This window comes from Coturnix japonica, chromosome 14, assembly GCF_054131305.1.
Source record: "Coturnix japonica strain WE chromosome 14, WE-NBRP24, whole genome shotgun sequence".
Classification (NCBI taxonomy): Eukaryota; Metazoa; Chordata; class Aves; order Galliformes; family Phasianidae; genus Coturnix; species Coturnix japonica.
In genome coordinates, this window is record NC_140676.1 from 3631452 (window position 1) to 3653607 (window position 22156).

General features: G+C 43.2%; 2 long non-coding RNA genes across 9 annotated transcripts in view; one reads left to right on the forward strand and one right to left on the reverse strand.

The window, feature by feature from the left end:
• LOC107318879 (uncharacterized) overlaps positions 1-20713 on the forward strand; it is a 50467-nt gene extending 29754 nt beyond the window's left edge. For 2 of the 7 annotated variants that reach the window (XR_014934290.1, XR_004308541.2), the window contains 3 exons: positions 9958-10137; positions 11897-12004; positions 16181-20713. This is a non-coding gene — a long non-coding RNA (uncharacterized LOC107318879). Of the gene's footprint in view, positions 1-9957; positions 10138-11896; positions 12005-12856; positions 14899-16180 lie in introns of all 7 variants that reach the window. The other 5 variants (XR_014934291.1, XR_014934293.1, XR_004308542.2 and 2 more) reach the window with 5 other exon arrangements.
• Positions 1-22156, reverse strand: part of LOC107318880 (uncharacterized) — a 98974-nt gene that overhangs the window by 19028 nt on the left and 57790 nt on the right. For both annotated transcript variants that reach the window (XR_004308544.2, XR_001557569.3), the window contains 2 exons: positions 7360-7494; positions 6997-7187 (listed from right to left, as the gene is read on the reverse strand). This is a non-coding gene — a long non-coding RNA (uncharacterized LOC107318880). The remainder of the gene's footprint in view (positions 1-6996; positions 7188-7359; positions 7495-22156) is intronic.

Consider the following 22156-nt stretch of genomic DNA (forward strand, 5'->3'; position numbering starts at 1 on the left):
GGGAATCGCTGGAAGGGTCTGGGAGCAGCTGCTTTAAAACTCTGGGCTTTAAATATATATATACATCTTTATGGATGGGTTCTGGGCTGGAGGGAGGAAAGGATGCTTAAGAGGCGCTCACCTTGTATTCTCTCCATTGTTTAGTGAATGCTATTGTAAAATCAGGAGATCTACAGATGTATTTATTTTGGAATAGGAGTACTTTGTTCTGTTTTGGATTAAACCTTTCCAAAGCTGTGCTTGCCACCATTGCGGGCAAGGCTTGCAGGCTGCACTGGGCAGTGTGGTGAAGCAGGCTGCAGGCATATAAATTGGGGAGCATTTCTCGACAGCCTTCACCTGTTAGGAGGGGATGGTGACTGGAAGCCACCACTGACACCAGCAGGGCGAAAATACAGGGAAAGGAAAAAGCATCATTGTTCTGTAATAAGATAATGCAGAGTTACCCCAATAGCTGGGCAGGGAGAACTGTGGGCTGGGAACTGGGTAACACCCTTAAGCCCCATCACAGATTTACTAATGATTCTGTAGGGTGAATTCCCATTCCCACACTTTGATTTAGCAACACAGCTCTCATCATTACCATCACTCATTTTATGCCACTCTTCAGGTAACCAGAGGAAAGTTTTTTATAGGAGAAAAACAGCCTGAAGTCTTACTCTGCCAGTAAGCAGGGATTTATCATGTAAGAAGTCTTTCTAGGCTGTCACATTTATATTGTTCTTTGGAGGCCTCGTTGGGAAAGGTGACAAATAAAATCAGAAAGGACAAAGAAGTTAGCACAGCACAGTGTGCAAGAGATACCCTAAGCAGAGCAAGCAGACTGGATGACACACTTGGGGTGAAACAGAAGTGGTAACAAGTAATTTTATCTCAGCATTTGCTTTGGCTGACTTCTAAGTCGCCAACATATTAATGGCTCATCCCCTAGCAACTACAGAGCTTCCAACATGCAACTATTCTTTGGTCATAAAAGACAAAAAAAGGAGTTTGCCAGAACAGAGCTACCCCATTCTGGGTTGCTGACAACAGTCCCAGACTGTCCATATGCTCTGCTGCACTCAGAAGTGGTAAAGCAACATTTTTGCTCCTGCTGGGGCTGGTGATATCCCTGTGGTTGTTATTGTTTCCATCCAGACCTTCTACTCTTCCCCAGAGCTCGCACCCGTTCTGTTTCAGGCTGTGCTGATAGCAATGTCACAGATCCTGAGCGCAGAGAAGAGCAAACAGATGTAGCTGCTGTCGCTTCCCTGCATGTTGGTGGCGGGGCCTGACTCACTTCATTCCTAGAATGGCTCCTGTGGGATGGTTGTGGCGTGGTTTAAGGGAGAGGAAGCAGGGCTGCTCCTGTGGGGCAGGTCTGGGCAGAGGTGGGCATCTGTCCCACATCCTGCAGGGAGGTAACAGGCCTGACACCTTTGGGGCTGTGGCTTTTAGGAGTAATCTCTTTCTTTCTGATGGGGTGCATGTAATAGATGAAACGGGGAGTGAGGAGTGAAGCAGCAAAGGACTATCAGCTCCATGACTCCCATAGGGGTCAGACAGACAGTTCTCAGTTCCTCGAGCATGAATTCAAGGCTCTGGAGGTTTTGGTGCACATTGAGTCAAAAGTTCCCCCTCTCTTACAGACTGTGTGATTTAGCTTCCCTGTTTTTGCTCAGTTTCATAGTACTGTGCTTTATTAGCTTAAGCCTACGATGCCATTTGAAGAGGTGATCCCATTTTATCCCCCATCTCTCAGACTGACACTCCCATCATGTTTAAGCCCCAGCCAAGTCTAGTCTTGGAGCGGATTGCATGGCTGAATAGATGTTGATACATAGGTTTAATGGGGAAGTAATGCTGTTGGCAACCTGGCCTCAGGTCAGCTTAAGCTGACTGTTAAACCGCACCCTTAGCTGGCATAATCTAATTCCCAAGTGTAACTCTGTGTTAAACATCCTGATGTGCTAAGGCTTCCAGCTGAAGTCTTTGATATTACGTTGTCCTGGGGGATCCTGATGCACTGGACAAGCTCAGTTTGCTCAGCAGAAAAGCTGAAGATAAAACTACTATTTTCTAATTTTACCCATAAGCAGCAGAGGGAGAAATTCACTGTTCTGACTCCTTTCCTAGAATGACAATCGTGTACAAAATACCAGTTTCTTTCTACTGTTGAATCCATTATCTTCCAGAGCTAACTCCTGTCACAACTTATAGTGCTTTCAGGGGAGGAGTCTCAGTGCTGCATGCCTTCTTTGGGTAAGGATTTGTGTGTTAATCTGCATGTTCTCTGCCAAGGCACTTAAGAGATTTCATTATCTACATTATCACTGTTATTCTCCTCCCTAGAAGCCAATCGGACTTTAAAAAGAGAGGTAAATATTTTAGCTTCTTTTGCAGACCTGAAGTGAGGCTCTGCTTGTTTTTGAACTTATTCCCACTAAAATAACCAGCCTGAAGAAAGAGGCTTTCAACTTCTTGGGGTAAAAACATCCCTTTTATGAATAGTCACTGGCTCTGTTCATTATTTCATGAGAGGTTCTTCCCTCCCCTGCTTGCATGTGAGCATCTCCAGTGGAACAGCTGTGTCATTGCTAAAGGGTGTTAATCTTGCTCTAACACCTTACTGACAGCTACAGTCAGGGAGGCCCCCATCTTTTCTGACTTGGGAAACTTCTCCAAAGTTTCCTTTTCATCTCCTATCAAAATGCTTCCCACCATAGTCTGACCTGCAGATTTAGCCACAGCCCAGCACCACGGCACAATAGCAGCCTGAACTGCAGCAGCAAGGTTTGAAATGTTCTGCCTCTATAAGTCCTAGCGATTATAACCTAGAGAATATTCCCTAACAATGTCGAGGGACAATAAGCCACAGCTAATCAATGAGTACAATACCTACAGCACACCGGAGCCCAGAATAGAAACTGCTCCGGCAGGTGGGACAGCTGGCTTGAATTTTTATTTAGTGGTTGTGAAAGGCACCGTGGCTTTCAGTGAGACAAGAGCAGCACTGACAGTGACAGATCCCCCATTACATTGTGCCACTGAACAGAATGAGCCACTTCAGCAGATACAGTTCATTTTTCTTAAGAGTTCTGTAATGGGTTGGAATTAGTCTAGCACTTATTTTTTTTTCCTTTACAAATTCCCATTACCTACCAATGCTCTGGACTTCCCCTTTGAAGGTCACCTTGACTTTTTGGAGGCCTGGGAAGTTGCTGCGACTCTAGAAAAATCCAGGGCAAATTTGCATGCTGAGCTGACTGCCTGTACAATCTGTCTTACAACAGCCAGCACAGAAGCGAGTGCCCTGGTCAGGATTTCTATCATCCCTCTCCAATGCTGGGTGCAAGGAAATACTTTCCAGACACAACCTGTTGTGCAATGGAAGGTCTGTAGGAACACCCTTTCTTTTATGCCTCATTCTTTTACTCTCCACTGCTAAACACGATGCTCAGATTTATCCTGCCTCTGTTCAAACACAGCCCTGAAGTTCAGAACAAACTGCCTTTTCCTTCTATGCCAGTGGAAAGAGACTATAATCACTGAGCCCACTGAAGGCTTGTGCTGCTTTGTAGGGGCTGTGGGTGATGTGAGAAATCTCCATCAATGGTTCCTAACAGGAGACAGCAAGCTATCACACTATGGAGTGATCTGCTGGTCCTACTTCTCCAGTACTTAAGAAGGCGGGTGCAACAGGGTCTGGGTACAGATCTGAGAACCAATGTGTAGGAGCTGTTGCAGGACTTGAACTGACCATGACATTTTAATTCCAGTTTAAGTGGATTTACCCAAATGACTATGATTATTAAATTTGTTAGATCAGTCAAAACTGGGGCAAGACTAATAGGCAATCTGTGCTCAGAAATCTTTACCTAGCAGTCAATATACAAGATTCAACTGTAAGTTATATCCTAATTTGAAGACAGATGTGCAGACTATGGGTGTCAGTTAATTTAAACTTGACTCTCAAAAATCCTGCATTATTCCCCTTCAGATCCACCTTCTGTGGGGCTGTGATTCCAAATATCCTGCTGCTTCTCCAAAGCCATCAGCAGATTTCTCCTGGGCCTGAACTGGGCCAATGACATTTTCAGATAGGCTTGGCCAGATGTAGTCGTTAAAAAAACTAGGCCAACGCAATGTGCTGTTAATGAAAGAAACACGGACCCCAGGGGAAAATATGAACATCAGGTTATTTGGCCACCAGCTGACTCCTTATCAATAAGTGCCGTAGCAGAAGGCAGAGTTGTATTATGTGTGCTGAGAGGCCACTGTCACAGGCGCAGGCACCACACATGGGATAATAACCTCGTCTCACAACTATGGAACCCACACCGAAGCCACACATGCCTGGAATACAGGTTTTTTTTTCACTGTTTTTTTCCCACTTAGTTCTGCTTTTCCCCTTGCACACAGATCAGCAGCCTGGCTGACCGGCACCATGCTGAGCCCTGGGAGTTGGAGCTGCCTGGCCAGAACGGCTGCAGGACCAGGACTTGTGCGAAGGCAGAACTTGCTGGCTGGGTGTGCTTGCCCTGAGTCACTTTGACATGATCACAAGCTACAAATGATTTTTTTCCCCCTCTCTTAAGAAGGAAAAGTATAAAAATCTGGCTGAATATTTGATCTAAACTAAAATGAAAGGGTGTCCAGAACTCAGAGCCAGACATCTATGAGAAGCCCGACTATTATTTAAAGGATTGGTGAGGTCACAGCAGCCTGAGCCTCTCGGGTCTGAATTAATCTCCTTGGCGAAGCAGCCTGCTCACACTCAGCTGCATGTGCACACAGGTACATTTGTGTAGAGCAATGCCATCCAGTGGTTGCTCAGCTTCATCACAAAGCCACTGGCTCCTTCCTCAGGGACAAGCTGAAATGTTTCTGCTCTGTTCCCAGCCATGGCAGTCCTCAGATACTGAAAGACTGTGAAACTGACCAGCTTGATCGTTTCCAGCTTCTTTGTCCTTTTTCATATAAATCTGAGGTATGTTTTAAATAGGAGCCTCTTGAAAATGCTAAAAGATGTTTTGGGGAAATAATATTTTATGCATGCGGTCCAAATATACAGACTTAGGATCAGGCCTGGATTGTGGTGTATGGAGTAGCCACATGGAGTCAGGTGGAAAGTTATGCTGATTTATAACTGAAAAATGCAGTCTTCAAACTGATACTGAGTTTGCTCACTGGGATATTTCTGCTTGAGGATGATGCCTAGAGACAGGAATGGACCATGGCTGAGCTGAGCAAAGCCTTTCTCTAACATTTTAAAGAGCCCCGGTATTGCTGCTTACCCAAGAAGGAAGCACTTGGAGAGGCATTAAACAAACCTGGTTGCATCCCCTCTCTTGCCTTTTGCCAAGGAGAGAAATGTTAAAACTCCACAGGGGATAAATTAAGATGTCAGCAGTTTTTGCCTGTTGCACTCCCCCAAGTCAGACATAATCGCATAGCTCTTGACAAGGAGGATTTATCATATTAAATACCACGGTTGGAGCTAGAGCAACTGTTCAGCTTGCAGAGCATCACCTGGCCTGTTGGACACATCCTGTCCCCAAGGCACTCAGTAACAACTTTCCACAGGCTGCAAAGCTGCACTGCAGAGCCTACCCTCACTGAGGGGCTGCCCTTCTCAGCCAGGCACTGTACCCCACAGGTCTGACCCTCCTTCAGGCCTCAGCCCCCTCGTGCTCCGCCAGGTGCCCATGTACTGCTGTGTTTCAGAGTTGCATCACTCCTGCTCTGTAGTACAAATTCCAATCAGGCGTGACAAAGCCCACTGGGTGCTGCTGACAACAGGTGTCTCATTAAACATCTCTCAACCTTACAGGCATTCGCATTGACAAGAACCAAACTCACACTCAATCACAGCTTAATCACAGCCAAACTCTATTAACAAGTCATACTAATTACCAACTTCTGACAATTTCTCAGGTTCAGAGGCAAAATATCCTTTCTTTATAGATGAAAACAGACTCGTGGTACTCCAGCTCTGGCCATAATTAGGTCCTTTTAAACAAAACAAACCAAAACTAAAAATCCAGACAGATCCCTTTGTGATAACGGTCCTGAAAGTACAGTTGTACAATGACATGTTTTGTTTGTTTTAATTTTGTATCTGCTATGTTGCCCACAAGGGTCCAATTAGCCTCTTACAGATGCTTGTACCAGTTTTATCCACTTGTCTTTTTGTATTTTTTTTAAGAGGGGTAACTTGTAGCACAGATTGCTGGCCTGCAGGCATCCAGAGATCAACAACCAGCTTTCTGTGATACCAAGCCCCCTGTGAAACAGGCAGTCCTTACTCACAGCATTCATAATGCAAAGGGTAAAAATGAACGGGGGAGGGAGGGGCCTGCACTGGATTTTGGATTATTATGAAATATTCTGGTGCGTTTGAAAGTGGCCTAAACATGGTAATTCTGCCACAGCTTGGAAATTAAAATGCAGGTTGTATTTTTAACAGCATAAAGCACTGCCTTGCAGTAAAATACACAGCTCGTAAGTTGTGGCTTTGAATTGTATGTCTGTATTTATTCTTCTCCCCTGGTATGTTTAGCACACATGTAATTCTGCGTTAACTGGGATGCTTTTCTCCATTGTCTGGCTGTACTGAGTGCCCAAGCACTCGAGAACTCACTTGTGTAATCGATATGCTTACAAAAGGGTACAGAAGTAACAGGAAGAATCTGACTTGAACTGACAGTAGGGGTATCACAGTGAGGGCTAATGTCTCATCCTTAACTCATGCTGCTGCTGGAGAAGTAAAAAACCCAATAGATTGAGTTAAAGGCTAACATAAGATTTCCTAGTATTTTTCGGGCAGTGCTGTTCAAGGGAGAAATCCTCCTCCCTGTATCTGCCTTGAAAAACCCAGGAGGCTGTTGTTCAGGGGTTTAGTTTGCTTTTCTTCTCCTTTATTTTAAAAGGAAATCTTATTTCTCATGGAAGATTACAGTGACAACCGAGCAGAGAATCACCATCTTGAGCCTTAGTATTGTTAATTATTTTTACCTCAGCAGCAGGTAGTTTTACTTCTTCAACGAGGCGATGCAGGATGAACACAAGATGCCTGAGACTCCTAAGACAGGACTGCATTTCCCAAAGGAGGGCTGGTGTGATGTGTGTGGAATCCCAGTTTGGTTCACCTTGAGGTTCATTACTTGATGTGGCAGTTCTGTGGAGCCATAGGCAACCACAAGGAGCTGTAGGGAGAAGCAGGGTTGGACTGAGATTTTCACCCCCTCAGTATAGCGCCATGAGCTCTGTCCTTCATTTGCCTGTGGTGCTGGAGCCCAGCTGTGTGACCCCAGTGTGATGAAGAGTAACACAACAGGTAACAGTGGTGGAAGGGGAGAATTACTTAAAAATCATTACCTGGGAGAAGCTGGATGGCTTGGCTTTAAGGTTCAGTGTCGAAGGCTTCATCTTGAAAGGACACAGTGTTCTCATCACAACACTGCCATCCTCCTTCATCCCAAGGCTGACTGGATATGATGAAGTGAGCGGGCCCTGCATAGGATGAAACATAGGAGACTTTGGAGCAAACCACTGCATTTCCAGATGCCATGCATAACACAAAGCAAAACAGATTCAATTTGGAAGAGGCCAGCAGGGCCTGATGAAGGCTGCGAAGATCTGTCCTGATTCCAGCATTTCTTCAGCCCTGCCACAGCAGCAGAGTGCAAACACAGGGCCGATGTGGTTTGTCTGTTTGGGGAGGGCACGCAACCAGCAACAACCCTTCCTCGTTTTGAACTTTAGAGTGGAGATTTCTTTGTTCCTCACAGTTTCGGTGTTCCTGAAGTTTAAAAAGAATAAAGCAGAACAACTGGAGCTTTACTATTCAGTAGAGTGGTTGCTTCTGATCAGAAACTGGAATCCCACTCCGTACTCCTCCAGTGTGGAAATCTGTCAGGTAAACAGAAATCACCTCATAAAAGCCCCTAAACAGCTCTGTTTTATATTTTAATTGAGGAACAGAACATTTTAAGTACTTTTATTGGGTGGCGCCTGCTGAATGACAGATGTCCACGGCGGAGTAATGCTGAGCACACTTTCATAAAACAGGGCAATTCCTTGCTTAAAACATTTACAATTAAAAGCTTGATTGAATAACAACGCGTTCTGCGCATGGAGCTCATTTCTGCACTTGTTTGTGCACCTGAATCAGGCTGGGATCGTTCGGGAGGTTGGATATGAGGTGCCAGTTGCTTTGTTCACTGACCAAATAGTGCTCACGGGCACAGCTGGAAATGCGCCTTTGATTTTTCACCGATAGAGATAAGGTGTGTTGTGCTGCACTGAGAGACTTGCTAACACCCTCACTACAGCTGAGAGGCTGAAGTTACATGTTAGGAACAATCCCAGTTTGTAAAGAGGCAGAGGTATAAAATGAGCAGTAATCCTTAGTAGCTGACAAAGTCTTAAGTAATTTCTGCTTTATTTTTTTACCTAACTCCCGTGACCATATTACTTTGATACTCAAGAACTCTCTTTGATGCCCCTCTCTTTGTACTCCAATTTTCACAATATCTAAACGGAGCCAGTCTAGCAATAGGCTCAGTCTTATTCCACATGCCCCACTTCAGCTATAGGAGCAAAGAGCCATTTCCAGCTAGTTATAAACCCAGCATAGAGGGGAAAATAAATCATGTTTCGGCGCTGTTATTCTCTAAAGAAAACAAGTGGCCTAATCCTGCACCTGCAGTTGTGACTGAACTCAGCACAAGCAAAGGAGTTAGGCTGGAAGCATGTACTGAGGGAGGTGATGAGGATCTGGCTTGCACAGCTGCCTTTGCAAAGGGTCAAGACAATCTCACACAGGGCACAACTCTGTTAGTTTTGTTCTGATCTTTTATATATTTTTTTAAGAGCATTAGCTCGTTTCTGAAAATGATATTCTGTTGTGTGTGAGAGAGGAGAACAGGCCAGTCCAAAGGGAAACAGTGCAGAGCATCGGCTACAAGCCTAAATAAATACCACGGTCTGAAGATGCCTGGCTCAATTTTGTTTTACAGAGTTTTATTTCATGAATCTTTCCCTTTCATTATTAACCATTCACAGCTGCTATATGCTGAATAATAATCAGAATGTATTCGTTGTTCGTAATAAAAGTTCATATTTCTTGTAGAAATGGTATAATTGGTGATCAGGATGTATACTTATCCTAAAGTTACCATGGCTTTCTAAGTATAAGCATAGTTCTCACATGCCTTGTGTTCAGGGGAACGTGTTTGTTCAGCTTTGGAGGTGGGCTGAGGTGGTGGAGCAGAAATGCTAAGTCACAGCCTGAAGGAGTGATTGGGCACCTGGTGTGAAGGCAGGGCCAACCCAGGAGAGCTCAGGTGCATGCAATGCAATGCTGGCAATGAAGCCAGGATCCACCCCTTCCCAGACCTATTTAAAGGTTGGCAGTGAAGCAAGGGTAACTCACTAGAGGTTCCTACCTATTAGAGGTCTTCTGGAGGTAAGTGCCTGCTTTATTTCTGTATTCATGGCTGCTGTATTTGGACTTGTCTTCTTTATCTACAGCCAGAGACTACAACCTTACTATTATTGCTGTACTTTCCATCATATTATAGTATTACAGGTGTCCTCTGCCATCCTGCAGCAACAGCCTTGGCTGTGTTACTAGCATTCCTTGATTGTCCCCCACTGAGTGTGATGTGGGTTTTCATGAAGATGCAGCCAGGGCTTGAGTCAAGGCACAGCAAAGTTGAAGTACATCTTTCCAGGGAAGCAGGGATGTGAAATGTCTCTGGGTTTCTTTGACAGTCAGCCCCTTGCATCCTGCCTGCAATTAGCACTTACATTGTTGCAAAGGGAGATGAGATTCACTCTCTGCCATCCTCCTTCAGAAACCTTTCACACCTTTCCTACCGGGTGGGAATATGAGCTGTGGGTTAGGGAAGATTCTAGTAGTGGAATTATATTTGCAAGCAATCCTACTCCTCATCTCTTTTCTTCTATTAGATGTTCGTCCTTATCCTGGTGTATGAGCATGAAAGCCCACAAACAACATTTGGTTCAGCAATGCCCCAAATTTCCATTTGTTCACCCCTTGGAATTAGAGAAGCACAAACTGGTCCCCCTGTGTTTCATACAAGGTAACTGCAGCTGGATGAGTGCCTGCTGTTTTGGTGGAGGAGCAGGGTGAGTAGAAAGCTGGGAGTACATGACTGCTGACCTTAATTAGAGGAGATAAGGAGATAAAAATGTTGCAATAGGGTTCCTATGAAATCCAAGGAGGGCGTTTATCATCTAGTGTTTCCACTGGATGCCACTGAGAAGAGGTCAAGTGTTTTCTATATGCTTTAAGTAAACAGCAGATTGTGAGTTCATAGCCTGGACTGGATTTGAGCAGCCTCTGTATTCTGCAACATAATAGTTGAGTTTTATGTACTTAAGATATGATTGATATCTACCAACATTACCTGAGACTTGCCAGGAAACACAGTGGTGATTATGAGCTTGCTAGTGAAGCTATGCCTAGTGTCATACATGGCTAAACCCTGACTGGGCCTTGGGCTCCCACCTTAGCAGAGAAAGAAGGACAGTTTCTTTTAGAATCGCTGTTGTTGATAGTTTTTCTCTGATAAGATGCATCTTCATATCTTGTCATGTAAGAAATGACATGATCTGCAAAACTAAATTTGCTAAATGAGTTCTATGTCAGGAGCAGAGTGCTCCAAATAAGGCAGTTTATTTACATGCTACTAATGAAGCATATCAGGATGTGTTAAGATATAAGGCAACAAAGCCTTGTGTTCTTCCTTGCAGTTATTCAGGTTGGAGGTCAAGAAGGCTGAATGTAATGGTTTTGTACCAAAACCAGCCCAGAGGTGAACCATCCCAAGCCCCCAGTTAGACTTCATAACTTCTATAGCTATTACAGGTAGGAAGAAAAGGCAGGAGTGTTCTTAGGGCCTAACTGGAAACAGATGAGATACTGGAAGTATTCCTGTGCTTCATGTGAGGACTAGAAGTATTGGTACCCAAATTATCTGTGTGTATTGCTGGGAGGAGGGAATGAGGCATCAAACATGGGAACTTCATTCTCTCAACTTGCAAGAAGAGCAATAAAGCTTCAGAGGCAGCCAAAGCAGAAATCCTACTCTCCTGGTCTGAATCTGCCTGCAAAAAGGAAAAAGGAAGGGCAGCTGATTTGAGAGTGCTTTCCTGCTAGAACGGTAGATGTGAAAGCTATGTCCTTGATTAAAGCAGGGAATGCAATTGCACGTGCCATAAATTATTACTGATAAACCACAGTAGTGATGAAGTCAAATAAAAATTTCCTGCCACCGTGATCAGGTTTTGGGGAAAAGAAAAACCCAGGAGCCTGCAGCCTATTAGCATTTCTTTCTTATTTTGGTGCAATGTGTCTGAATTGCTCCATCTCCAAACCTGGTGTATACTCCAAGTACGTGGTATCTATAGGTGCAGATCAAGGGAGCTGAAGTTTATCCACACAGACAGCAAAAAGCAGCTTACAGTCCCTTTAACACGTGACCAGTCCCAATTATGGCTCCTTCCCTGTGACATCAGTATGCAATGGAGGGTCTCACTTTTTTTCTCTTGCCAGAGGCAAACGAATACATTATCCAGCAGTGAGGCGTGGGGCAGGAGGATGTGCAACTCTGGGGTGATTTGGATTCCGAGCTCGCATGGGGGTGTGAGCCAACCTCAGAAGTCATTTTCACTGATGCTGACACATACGGCATCCCTCAGAGATCTGTCTATCAAACTGCAACACGCTATGCAGAAAAATTAGATTACTCATGCTACAATAAAGAAGGGAAGATGACAATGATGGGGGGGAAAAAAGAACTTCAGAACATAACAGCTATTTATGAAATGAGTATAAATCCTAACAATGGAGAACTATCTGAGACTTCTTATTTATTTATTTCAGCTCTTGCAAACCATTTCAAGGAGAGTGAGTTGGAAAGATCCTATTAATTCAGACACTGCCTCTGGAAAAAAAAAACAACGCTACTTCATCATGATTGTCACATTACAGGTATTGTGAAATACCATCTTAAGTACTCATTATGATTTTTGCTGCTGGTCTTGCTGCTCTCAGCAGCGTGGTTTCCTTTGGCTTTGCTTAGTGCAGGATCAGGCCCTCTCTCTTTCTCTCTATGAATTGCAAATGGACCGCTCACGTGCCAGCTGAGTAACTAGGCAAAGTTCACTGTGCTCAGTTCAAAGCATGCAAGATGAAGCTCAGGGCATTTCACTCACAGTATTTGCAGAGTTCCTCAGGTCTACGGAAGTGTTGAAGTGGTTTAATACAAAAATCCATAAGACAAACGTTATGCAGCTATGTGTGAAGCCCTGTCCAATAAAATCTATTTCTTTGGGAACAAAATACAAAGTAGTAAAACATATTTTTGTATAGAAAAGGAAAGGCTATGTGAAGCTTAGGAAAATCCTATAAATCAGAATGCCTAACAGCTTCAGGAAAGGAGATTTAAAATAAATCTGTGGAAGAACATACACACACACATAGCTGGAAATGGATCCGAACAAGTGCTGAGGTTAGAACATCTCAGACAGCACTGCAGGACTAGTTTTGCAATAGCAGAGAATGGGAAGGTTTGGCTGAATGCTGATGTTTCTTCTGTAGTAAAAACAAACCTATGGTGAGGTTTCTGTGGTCTTTGCTCCTCAGGAGCACTATCTGGGAAAGAGAATGGTGACTTTTAACTCCTGCTGCCCTGGATTGTCTATTAGCCTTACTACTGTCAGCTGCAAATTGCTTTATGATTAGTTCTGAAGGAGACAGTTGTTATAGGTTGGTTTGATTTGTCAAGCAGTTCCAGCTATTTCCCATGGGATTTACTTCCCTGTCTTGGTTGTCTCTTCCCAGAGATAAGTTCTGGTTGCTGTCTAAGCTAGAAGAGCTATGTACCCTCTGTGGAGCTGGTGGCCTGGGTAAAGAACTGCCATGTGGTGCATTTAGCTTTCCTTGCTCATTCTTTGAGCACGTGACACTATTAAGCCCAGTGGTGGAGGAGAAGGGCTTTTTCTGGCTTTGGCTTCTTAATACAGACATGCAATTTCAATGTGACCACACATGGTTGAAGTACATAGAAATTATAGGTCTTCTTAAAATTGTCAGGAGCAAATATGATCAGATCTGGTTCTTGATCTCATTACTGTCTGAAAGATTTGACTGGCATTTTTAAATGCCATGATTTATGTTCTTCACCTTAACACAGCCCTCAGTAGTGTAAACCCAGTAACTCTATTATTCTCCAGGGCAACTTCTAGGAATCTGATTGGAGAATTTGCACAACGCTGTGTCTTTAAGAAAATATTAACGTGGATTAAGACAAGTTGATAGATATTAAACCAGGCTATAGAGTGAAAACCACCGAGAGTAAATCAAATAACTTTGCCTAACTACAGAAAGTATTTGTAAAGCCCTGTAAGGTTTCCATTTCCTAAAGCCACCTGCCATCTCCAATGCCCCTAATCAGTCACAGATGTTGGGATACCAACCTGCTAACCTTATGGCTTTGAGAGAAAATATTGCACTTCTGTAAACTCATTCTTGGGTATTTCCTTTATTATTATTTTATTTTTTTTTAACTACACTTTCGTCCCTTATTTTCCACTTAAATGTAATGAGTTATATCAACTCTGACACTTCGTTCTGCTTAGCCTTACAGTTCTCGTTAGCTGCTCCCCTGCCCTGTTCTTTAAATATCTGAAGACCTCAGGTGGTGGTTGTTGTTCTTTTAATTGTTAGGGTACTTTCTGACTTTACAGCTCAGGATCCTCTTCTGGCAGCACAGATCCAACAAGATACAAAACCTACACCTTTTCTGTAATCATTTGCTAATGGAAAAGTGTATTTCTCCTGTTCTCAACTAATGTTTGTCTCCACAGTGAAGATGCAGCAAGCACTTATCTTTTATGAAGTACTATTGAAATGGGGAGGGGAAAGTAGCAAAAAATAATGAAAATTAAAAAGCTACTATGAAATGAGACCTTTCAGTGCCTATTGGAATCCAAAAGAAAGAATTTCATAGATTAGGAAAGGTACGAAAAAAGCCAAGCTGCCAAAGACATCAGATGCTGTTAGGATATATTGATACTTGAGCACAATGGTGGGTTTGGCTTGGCTGAGGAAGGAGGAATTATTCCACTTTAGCTTGTGAAGACAGACTGGGAATGGGAGATGTAATGGAGGTAGGAAGCAGACTGGATTTCATTAGAGTTCCATCATCTTTAAGAGATCCCTAACCAGATCAGGTTTCAGCCTCTCCCTCCACTCCTGTGTCAACCTTTGGTTCTGTTTTTACTGGAGGATAAGTTTCATTATATTAATAAGCAGCACAAGTGGTTCCAATTGTGGAAGAACCACTTCGAGCTGTCAGAAATGATCAGAGGAGAAGTTTCAACCTTCCCATGATCACAGCCTCTTCTTCTGGTGCCTCAACTCAGCACTTCCCCAGCGCGCTTCACATTGTTTAGCAACCATGACGATAATAAAAGGCAAGTTTACGTTTTGGTGAGAATAGATTCTTTTAAGGAATTTTATTCTGTGATCGTGTAGAACATCAGTGCTCACGGACCAGATGTTAGTGGGAATAACTAGGCTAACATCCAATCTGCTGTCTGGAAGACTAGATCTGGGGATATGAAACTATACAGCTTCTATTTTCTACTGCAGTCAGATTTCAAACGCTAACATCTTTAATTATGTCACTGTACCAATGAGCCTGCGTTTCTTACTGCTAATATGGAAGTAAGGAGGAAAAACTGGCAAAGAGTATCCCAAAAGCTGCGACTGCTTGATCTGTATCTTAAAGTGATCCCATGCTGCTTAACAGGCATAGTGCTCAACATTTGTGCTCCTCAAAGCATCTACATGAAGAAAAACATTTTAGGTTGACAAAGAAGGTAAGCAATCCCTCTGAGGGTGGAAATACTACCAGATTAATTTTGCAGATATTCCTATTAAATTCCTCTGAAGCCAAGAAAGCAGCCAGTAGAGAGGAGCTGGTCTGACTCACGGCCCTGTACCCTAACCATTAAGGCCATGCAGTCCTTAGGTGTCCTCACTGTGTGCCACTGAAGCTGCTCAGGCTTTCTGCAGGAGCATGTGTGTGCCCAGCAGCCTCCCCCAGGCTGCAGGGCTGGGTTCACAGATCTGCCATGAAATAAGTGAGAATTACACTCCTTCTCAACAGGTTTCCCCACTGATAGGGGAGGAACTGAGTGAAGTTTAGTTTTCCAATTAAACTCACCTGGGACTAGTCACTGAAATGTCAGCCATAAGATAGAACAAAAAAAAAAAGAGAAGAGGGGAGAAATGTAAAAGGAAATCTTTGTAGCCAGGACTACCTGACTCTCCCACAGTAGGAGACACGAGAATAGTGTTTCATGTCATGGAGATGTAGTTAAAATGCAGACTGCATATCCTTGTTCTCAGAATTCGAGAGGTGTGGTTTATGCATGCGGACAAGCCATCGTTCTTCCCTTTGATCTATCACTTGATGTAGAGAAAGGCTTTTATGTGTTAGTCTCATATAATGGATAATTTAGTCTGAAACCATTATAAAAAGTATTACACTTTGGGTACATATGCTTCAATTATTCTTGAAAGTACATGGAAATATTTTATGACATTCACATATATTTCAAGTTTGGGGTTTTTTTTTCTTTTTTTTTTTTTTCTTTTTTAAATCAACCTGAAACCAGAACTTTTGTTTATCAGCCAAACAAATTTGTTCTCCTGAGGCAAGTCTGCATGTATTTTAGAAGACTTCTGCCCTTTTATGGAATACATTTTAAGGTAAAATGTAACCACTGTCTTTGTTAAATAAGGAAAACATTAGAGTCATCATTCACTATGATTACTACTGGTACATATAGCTTTCTAGCTGCCTATATTTAATCTGTTTATGAACAAAATTACTTGCAATAAATAGTAATAAATGTAGATTTAAATTCTCCTTGTCCAAGTGCACTTATTTCTGAACATTCCAATTAATCCCATCGCCCCCTTACAAACAGAATTGGCCATAGACAGACCTGAAAGTTACCCATAAGACTCTGAACTGCTGCTATGACACGACATGCTGCCAAAGAGCAGAATTCCCTTTTTCCCACAGTAATAATCCCTGCTGGGAAAGCATTTTAATTGTATGTTTTGGTCTCAGTGTTTGTTTTCCTTCTCCAGGTGTGCTCCCAATGGCTGCTGAGCAGCACTCTGACGCCAGTGCCTGCATGAGGACCAGTGACACTCCTGTCAGCCATGGGAGGGGACTGGAATTGCTGAATGGGTCCATCTGCACTAGCTACCCCTACCTACCTGAATGCCCCAAACCATGAGGGGCAGCTGGTTACACTGCACGGTATGGCACAAGCTATTAGCCCCAAGTGTTTCCTGAGGCCTCTCTTCATTTGGTGCACGGCATGGCACAAGCCCTTTCCCATGCAGTGTCTGAACTGAACCTTGTCAGCAGTGCCCAGGCTCTGATCCTGACCCAGCCTGCACTGCAGCCCCTCTGCTGAACTAACCTGAGATGAAAGGCGTCAAATGACAGGATACAGAGTGCTGAGAGCTGGCAGCAGAGGTTTCTTCTGCAGACATCTTGCTGGTTGTTTTAAGGTCTTCTGCCTCTAAGTGGCACCATGCTGAGTGATTGAACACTTGCTAGAATCTGTTCTACCTTTTATTGCAATGATTTATTACAGAGCTCCAAGTTTCTAAACTCTGAACTTTCACAAGCGCTGCCTGAATGTCGGAGCCCTTTGGTCAGAAACACCAGAGCCTTCTGGAGTGATGGTCTCGGTACTACAAAATCCCTTTGGAAAGCCATGGCTCTTGAACCAGCTCTGGGAAAGACTGAACTTTCATTTTAAGAGAAGGCTCTCACATCGCCAGCATCTGTAATGAGAGCTACTCAAAGTACAGCCAGGCAAAGCTTTCTCTGCTGTATGTTTCCAGAGGATTACCCTGAATCCTACTCTTGCATAGTCTGGTTTATGGATTTGTATGTGCTTCATATAATTAGGCTCAGTTTCTCTTTATGTAGCTTCTGCTCTGAGAGCAGGACATAGTTTGGAAGGGGGAAAAACGATGTCCCAGAATGCTGTTTCTTAAAACAGAAGGAAGTGATCTCCTCACAGTGCCACAATGGGTTCATGACACAATAACATTCAGACATTCAAGCATCTACTATGAAATCTGACTTTGCTTTAGTACATAGAAGTCCTCACACATTATGCAGCATTGAGGGCTGTCTTTCTTTCTTACTCTACCTTAAAAATACAGTATGGTTTTCCTGTCCCTACATGATGAAACAAAATCCACACCCCAAACTCCTCCAGCTCAAAACAACAAACCAGTGCAGCTCAGGAAAACTATGGATACTTTACTTTAAAAAAGCTAAAGAAATGTACACCATGAGAAAAGTTTTCCTGTATCTGAGAGAAGGTTGTCAGGATGGTAATATAGTACAGTGTGTAGTGAAGACTGGGAGATTTATGTGCCAATTCTGTGTATGATTTATTTAGACGAATTGTTTTTTATCAATATGTAAAAATCCAATAAATATAACTCCCTATACAAAGGGTTGCTCCAGTCCCAATGTTTCAATGGACAGTTTTGGCAGAAAGTCAGGATGTGCATTAAAAACACACTTTTTGAGAAGTCTAATAAATAAAAGCTCTGAAATATGGCTTCCTACTGAGAAAGGCATTTTAAATCATTTTGATAAAGAACCTAAATTAGGCCTTAAAAGGAGGGGGAAGTGAGGTCCCTGCAACTAATTATTTATAGGTATTTTGAATATAAAAGTCCAGGAAAGCCAGCCTCCATCCCCCCATTCTCTGCCATAATGAAGGGGAACAAAAAAAGCTATTCCTCTTCTGCCTCCTACCCAAATTAAAAGGCAGAAGTGTGAGAAAGGGGTCGAAGAAAACAAAATTAAAATGGGGAGCGGGCACCTGGCAAAAACAAGGAACTTCATCAGGAGGCCTGGAAAATAAACCTGTACACCTTCTCCCCAAAGCAGGGGTAGCAGGAGGGGAAAGGTCTTCACTTCTCAAGAGAAGTGGGTTGCTACTCACCCCAGGTCCATGAACAGGGAATACAGTGGTGTTTGCTAAGTACCACAGGGAGTGTTTTTAGAAGTGAATAAACATTTGAATAGCCATAGTGTCTCTGAAAGTCAAAGCAATTTGGAGATGGCATAGAAGTCAAAACTGCTGGGGACTTGCTTTGGTTTTTGAATCACTTCAGTGCTTCTGGACGTGTTAGCCCAAAAATGTAGCTGACATTTGGCCTGTGTACAGCCACACACAGGCCTTACCTTTAGAGGATTTACAGCGTGGGGACCTGCTAACACTTGCAGCAGAACCAGTGGGGCTGGAGAAGGGCTTGTGTGTTTAAGTGGAAGAGTCTGTGGCTCCACAGCAGTAACTGACAGTGCCCCGTTTTGGATCTCCAGCCAAGCCCAGCATCTCAGGTGCAGTTCACGAGGCTCAAGGCTCTGAATGGGAAGGCTGAGAAATGAGAGATTAATGCATGGGAGCACAGTGTGTGTGCTGGAGAAATTTCTGCTATGGTGGTTGTGCCTATCAGGCTTCCTACTGAACTTACTGCTATTCATCTTACAGACATCTAGAATTTCCCTCCCTGTTTCTCAGCTTCACCTTGTACTCCCTTCTGCCTCCAGGCACGCGCCTCTCTTGTCCCTGCACAAGGGCCATTCATTCTCCTCTGCTCCATCAGGAGTGCTTCCCTCTGAGTTCGGGCTCATCCCTCTCCTTATATCTGACCTTCAGATCTTCCTTCTCACTGCAGAGCCTCAGTAAGGTGTACTACAGTAAGGGCCACTGCAGGCTGCTAGTAGATAGCAATAAGGAAGAGAAACGCAGACCTCAGAAAATTAAGAGCTGGAATTTAACAGCGTGGGTCCACATCTACCTTTGGCCTGGCTCTGTGCTGTCATTTCATCGGACACAAGAGCAAAAAACCTGCCAAAAAAACACCACGTTCATTTGTGTCATAAGAACTTAACCACAGCTTCTGCCACCTTCAACATAACCAAAATCCAGCAGCCCTAATGATTTCCCCACCCGATTCACCATGAATGAATATTCAGACAAACGTCAGGGGCTGTCATTTCCCAAATGAAGGCAATCCACATTCATCTACATCTGGAACACCTCACAATGTTGTGCTTCTGACCAACTGGTGGTGAATTTTAAGCTGAAATGAAAGGAAGAGGTAGAAGGCGACGCCTGAGTGTCTCTTGAAAAACATCAAAATGTATTTTCAGTCCCTAAAAAAAGGATCTGATTATTTAGGGATCCTTTCCTCTTCACTTCATTATCATTAGCTTAGCAGCGCTGGGTTATCTAATTACTCAGCTAGAGCTGGAAACTGCATTTTCATGTAATAAGGTGTAAGAGGACTAGGCTGTCTAGCTTAGTAGTCAGTACTTAAAGAACAGCTGTAAAGAGCAGAGTCAGGAAGGCTGCAGCACGAGAGGAAATCCTCAGTAGAATTCAAGTGCTTTACATCTGTCATAAACATACTTCCAGATCAAATTAAAGGAATTTCTTTTAACTGTATTCACAGGCTCCAAACACTCCACACAACAAGCAGCCTGAGATCTTAGTCATTCTGAGACATGAATCATTCCCCTTGTCATCTGGCTGTTCTCTGCTGACTGCTAATTCGCTGTATATTGATTTTAAGACTCTGTTAACACATTATATTTTTGTGTTAAGCCAGGAAAGCTTTTCTTGCTGAAAAAATCACGTCCCATCCTCGTTCCTCACCATATTCAGTTTCGTTCCTTCTCATTTATTTAGAACGACTGATCAACGCCATTTAATCAGCTTTAAGTGGCTCTGTGAATTGTTCCACGCTATTGTAACCACCTACATTTTTTTTCCTACCAGCACTTAACATCACAACATGAATTCTTCATTCTGGACTGGTGCGTCCACCTACTCATGCAAAAACTTAGCAGACCAAGTGAATGTTGGGGTAACACCCTGAGATTCTGCAATTCAACTGCTCAGAGAAATGACTTGTTACCTAAAGGAAGAACTGCAAACACGGATCACAGGAACGATACTGGCATTTTTTCCACACTGATTTGAAACAGGTCAAGGCTTTAAAAAACTCCTGTATTAAACTGTGCTGTTGCAGCTGGCGATTAAAATTTACAATGAATTAGATAATAAATATTTTGTTTGCTTCTTCTGAAACGTCATTAGCAGCGATGTCGCCCCTCGGACTATTACAAAACTGCTGTTGGCAAAAACTGAAGTGTAACACACCAAGGCTTCATGTTTCAGATGCTTATAAAACTTATAATTCCCTGCATAATGCTACTAATTTGGGCCTACTTGTACGCCTAAAGATTGTACATAAATATTTTTAGTATGCAGTTAGACCACAACTTTCCTTTTATTGAACCCTTTCTAGCAGGCCTAAGATCTTGCTGAAACTCTGCTGATCAGTACTTTTCCTTTCACAAGAGCCTACAGGCTGGGTGCAAAACGCATACTTGTATGTAGGCATGGTGTACATGAAGCATAGAAAAGAAGAAAACAGCCTTCATAATTGACTGCTGATAGAAGAACCATCCAACATAAAAATGGAGGAAGCCGCACAACCTACCCAATCTGTTTTTATGTAGTAACGTAAATGGAAACACAAACCTACTATTAAAAGCAGTTTACTCAATAATTCAGACTCAGGAATACGCTGATGGGTACGTCACCCTTACCGTTAAACTGCAGTTATTAAACATCTCCTATCTGATACATCTGAGTAGAGCGGAGGATTAAATGAGAGGATCACTTTGCTGCTAATCCCAACACTTCAGTCACTCTAAGGTTTCATCCATTCAACACACCTTACAAATAACAGACACAACTCTGCTTTCAATTACTGGGGTGCAACTCTGAAGTCAGCAGATGTTGCACCTCAGGAACTGTTAGCGGGACTGGATGCTGAATAAAAGGCTGGGAGAAAAACTCTCCGATGAGAACAATTCTGATGGAAAACTGATCTTTCAAATGAAGGGAAGTTCAGCAACAAGCATGTTTCACTGGCAAAAGATGAATTCTCAGGAATCAGTTTTCTGTTGAAATCTTGAAACATTTAATTGTCATTGTCGGAATTTTTTTTTGGAGGAAATCAGCTTAATAATTTGACATGTTGCTGGGAGATGGGGAAGGGAAATGAGAAGAAGGAAAGCCACCATCTGTCAGGAAGTTCATTGCAAATCAGGAGTTCAACATTTTAAATGCTCAAAAAGAAGGCTGAGATGCAGGTAGGTGCGTGGTATTCAGCACAGCAATACGTGAGTGCAGCATGAGGTGGGCATTCACTGCCAGTGGGTTTGTTCCATGGTCACCAACCAAAACGTGGCTGGCAGCAACACACTACAGTTGTAGTGCTGAATAAGGCAAAAAACATAGAGCTGCAAAAACGGGTGGAAATTAAGCCTCCATAAATTAAGCAATATCCTGGGGTGTAAATCCAAGCAAGGGTTCCAGGGAGCAGAAGATGTGAAATAAGACAGCTGCCTGTCCCTGAGCAGGGCAGTCTGGAAGTGGTTCATAAATAGCACAAGTGTTCCCAGCCCACTTCATAGAGCTGGTCCAGGAGGAGAAGCACTGTGACTTGAAAAGGCAAGAGCTTCAGATACCACAGCACAGAATGGCCCTAAAGGTCAGCTTGGTGCTCTGGGCCATAAAGGAGAAATGTGAATCTGACCATAAACTTCACTTTCATGGGAAGACCAGAGAGTCCCCTGAAGTCAATAGGACTATTTTTGAGGACCAAGAATCACATGCATCAAAGAAGAATTTCAGGGTTAGGCCATAAAGCATGCAAAATATATTGTATCATGAAATATGAGTCAACACCACAATGATACAGACATTACTCATGTGTATGTTAGACATCTCTGTTACATGAACAAACCCTATCTTCTATTCTTGGTAAAGATTATTGAAAACAGAGCTGCTGCAGAGGACAGTTGGGGCTTGACTTTGACAGCTCAGCTCCTTTCCACCTCAGAGATCCATACAAAACCATGACATCTGCAAAGTTATTCGGGGCAGCTGCTGTTCTGTGCCTGGGCTCCCACGTGGTCTCACGGTATGCTGGTGTGATACACCT